The sequence below is a fragment of the Cyprinodon variegatus genome, unplaced genomic scaffold (genome assembly GCF_000732505.1).
Source record: "Cyprinodon variegatus isolate N-32 unplaced genomic scaffold, C_variegatus-1.0 Scaffold1603, whole genome shotgun sequence".
Lineage (NCBI taxonomy): Eukaryota > Metazoa > Chordata > Actinopteri > Cyprinodontiformes > Cyprinodontidae > Cyprinodon > Cyprinodon variegatus.
The window spans coordinates 39,613-44,031 of NW_015152056.1; positions in this window are offsets into that span (position 1 = coordinate 39,613).

Here is a 4,419-nt window from a genome sequence, read left to right on the forward strand (position 1 = left end):
TACAACCAAATCTTGTCTTTGTGTTTGCTTTGACAATGTAACAATATGTTCCGAAAATGGCACCATATTGTAAATATTAAATTATGAAATAATTAATAATAAATACAGAAATAAATAAATGCTCAATAAATATATTAGCATACAATTAATTGCCAACAAAAATACAATAAACAAATAAATGTAAGTAGAAATTAAATTATACAGTGAGACATAAATGTATATAACTTTTAATTAGCTTCTTTCTTTATTTGCCTTTGTAATATGTACCTTATTTATTTTTTTGTCCTTTATTTTTTTTTTATATTTCTGACTGCCCTTTTTACATTTCTGCCTGCCCTTTTTACATTTATGTATGCATTTCTGTCTCATTATGCAAATGATGAGGGGGGGGTTTCCTAGAGAGTCAACTTCTGCCCATTGGTTGGCGACCCATCTTCTTAACTCACAGAGTTCAGAGTATTAAGTTAAATGTTCTCTTTTCTGTTGCTGTTATTCAATAAAAGTACGCTTTAAGATCATTTGAGGCGAGAACCTTATACTTTTAAGCATCACCATATGGCCCATTCACAGATTCAAAGCGTAATTTAAAAGAAAATGTTCAGAACTTGAGAGGACCTCGGCAACCAGCGGAGCTCCGAACCTCACGGCAGTCAGGTCTAAAGGCAGCCCGTCTGCAGCAGCCCTCTCTCGGCATAGCCGTGTGTGAAGCGTGTTGGTTAGCATTTTACTACATTGGTCGAATCTACAGGAGGAGAGTCTGATGTCGAGTATGAGGTCATTAGAAGGCGAGTAGGGACTTTGCCAAAGTTTTTACAACAAAAAAACGCCATCATAGCCAGCGGTCCTTAATACACGGCTATATATATATATATATATATAGCAAAGCCACTGTGTTTACACCTATTCATCTCTGGTTGCAAACAACAGGTGATTACTGCCCCCTGCTGTACATATGCATGCATATAATTTTCATACATTCAGGGTGTCATGATCGGTTTTACGAATCTGACCCACATGCAGAGATACCCCTCAGAGAACACGGGAAAAGTTTAACAGGTTTATTGGGGTAAGGGTATAGGGGTTGGATCTGGAACTCAGTGAGCTGGTGAACCGGAACTGGAAGTGAGAAGGGAAGTTCAGAGGTCAGTTCAGATACCATGGGAATCTGGGATGTTGTTAGATAATGCTGGGGAGGGACTCGCGTTTGCGGGCGGCCTTGTCAGTCCTTTAATCAAATCTGTGTGGGACCATCCAGAGAATAGTGAACATGTTGGAGGGCAGACAGGTTGACAAACGTTGGACCCGGAGGAGTAATGGAGCCGATGGAAACTGATCGGATCATGTGGAGGTATTCCCCTGGTCAGTGAGAACTCGGCTTTTCCTTCCAGGGGGAGAATGTCCAGGTATCCAGTTAAACAGGAATTCTTACTGCCGAAGAAACAAAGACAAAAGTACATAAGTCTCGCAGAAACAACGCTTAGGTTAGACTCAGCTAATCTCAGCTTGGCTAGAGTACCCAAAACTGGCAAACACACCGCTCACATACTCCTCAAGATAATGGTCCAATGAGCCGCAGGTGTGCAGGGAGGCATAACGAGGACAGGAGGCCTCCTGGTGGTGGAGAAAAGGAAACACACAAACAGACCACACAAACTGGATTCCTAACACAGAGTTGAAATAATTGAAAAAGAATTAAAGCAATTGTTCTGATAGTTCATATAAATACTTTGACAATGTTACTAAATATTCCAAAAACATATTTTCAGTATTACAGTAATAAGTGGATTGTGAGTTATTTGCTCAGCGTTAGCCTAACCACCATTAGTAAACTTCTTCTTCTTCTTCTTCTTCTTCTTCTTCTTCTTCTTCTTCTCTGGTTGCAGACAATAGGTGTTGCCTCTTGTCTTTCTGACCTCTCTCTTCATATCACCTGGATCAAACAATGTATCGGGTCAGCTGATCTCGCAAATGCAACTGTTTAAATTTTCTAAACTGGAAGACAGGGTAGATGGGACCTGTTCTGTCCTGACTATATGGGATACACCCTAGACTCCTGGAAGGATTGGAGAATGGTGTGTTTTATGATACTGTTAGTGAAGGACATCAAATACGTGTATACATGTTTGGATACATAATACTCAGATTTGTTCTATTTTGGAGGATACCTGATGTATCTACGATTACAGAGGATGTAAATTTTGGCGATGATTAGGCTACCTGCCAATGTTGATGCGCTCAAACACTGTGAACGAGCAGGACCTTGAGCTGAGCCAAAAGCTCGATGAGATTGAATGAAGCTGGCTGCGGTTGTTGAATTCAAAGGTGAGATGGGAAAGAATCTTGGATGTGCGTGCCCATTTCAAGGCGGAAAAGCCCAACAAATTTGGAATATTGGGTTCGCCAAGTGGAGCACAGAGACAAGGGCCGTTTCTAAATATGCTTTTCTCGAGCGTTCTCGTGTGCTTGTGACAGGTCATTAGCCTCAGCCCGAGCACTGTTCCAATTGTCGAGAATTCCAGACCAAGAATGCACCAATTCCCCGGATGTTGCTCTCGCCCTGCCCTCTTTATCAAGTATAAATCAGAGCAGACTCTTCTGTTCTTGAGAGTGACAGCTGTCCACGTCTGCACTGCGGCAGCAGCAGCTTTTAATGGAGCGCTTCATTGAAAGTTAAAAGTTCTCTTTCTGTTGCTGTTGTCCAATAAAAGTATGTTTTAGGATCATTTCAGGCAAGAATACTATACTTCAAAACGTCACTATATGGTCTATCTACAGATTTAATGCGTAATAAAAAAAAGATTTCCGAAGTTGAGAGGACCACGGCAACCAGCGGAGGTCCAAAGCAAACAGCAGCCCTCTATTGGCATAGCCATGTGTGAAGGACCGCTGGCTCTGATGGCGATTTTTTTTTGGTTATATTTTACAAAATGTTCATTTGATTTGTGTTTATTTGACCGTGTTAATTATTATTGCCCCACTAAATTAAAAAAAGTCAGAATTTATTATTATCTACAGACTATTGATAACAGGAGGTGAAATGCAGCTCTAGACGAGCTGAGCATGTGGTGACGTCACAAGTACGCTTATGTTCCTATTGACCCAGAGTTATGCTGCATGCTCCAGTTCTCACCAAGTCCAGACTTTCCTATGTTCTAGTCAAGAAAATAGTTGGCGAGAACACGAGCCTGTACTTGCGTTCTTTTGAATTGAGAAACGGCCAAAGACTTCAAGGCAGATGAAAAATTCTGTACAGCTTGCTCTCAAAGCAAAAGTGTATTTCTGATTTCAGCATCCTCCTNGCCGGAGTGTCTCGGTAACCGCAGCCGGACAGCTCAGCAGCCGGTGAGAGAGGTTTACGTCTTTTTAATGACTTGGAATCACTGCGGCGCCGCACCCACCGCACCGCAACGGTAAGACCGGAGTCGGTGTGAGCCAGGGGTTAATCGGGGCCCCTTTCTGAGAGGTGAACCCAGAGCTGAGCAGCTGCCTTCTATACATTCTAAGTAACTTCTCTGATCTGAGTAAGATTACAATTTCTATCAGAATCTGTTGTCATGTCTCATGGTTATTTTAAACATATAAGTTATGAAGTGTTATTTAAAAAGTTTGTCCCAAGTGACCTCTTTTCAGGAAAAAGAAACTTTGAGATAGAGCTTTGCGGTGCATACACAGAGCCTATCTTTAGCAGATGTTAGTAGATTCAAAGAGACTTTGAGTCATGGAATCTTATCTTATATTTTTCATTTTCATTTTTTATTGGCTTCACACATAAGAAGGGTTTAACATTAATTTCTGCATTTTCACAAGCCACACCTGTGGCAGTAATTACCTTTGAATAAGAAAATCTGACTGAATAAATATTGACCATGATTTTAATACAGGCTGCTGGTTGCTAAATGTTCAATCCAATCCACTCTATATATATATAGTTCATTTAACAACAAAAAATATTTCTAATGTGCTATACATAAAAACAAGCACAAAAACCAACACACACACACAAAACAGCAGCAAGCAGTTTAAAATGAATGAATAAATAAAAAAGACTGAGAGGACCACACAATTACTGCAGCACCTACAACCAAAAGTGGCATATCGCATAGGTGGATTTTCACCAGCTTATGGCAGGTGGGAACCACTGCTATACCAGCTGGTAAACTGCATTTGCCAGTTGAAAACTGGTATATGCCAGTTGAAAATTTTATTTTATGCCATAATGAAAAAGTGTTGTTTATGTATGTAGATGTAAATGTCTCTATGTGTTGAAAAATAAACAATACATTCATACAACCAAATCTTGTCTTTGTGTTTGCTTTGACAATGTAACAATATGTTCCGAAAATGGCACCATATTGTAAATATTATACTATGAAATAGATCACTTGTGATCTGCTAAACATTAGCCAAACCACTGTGTTT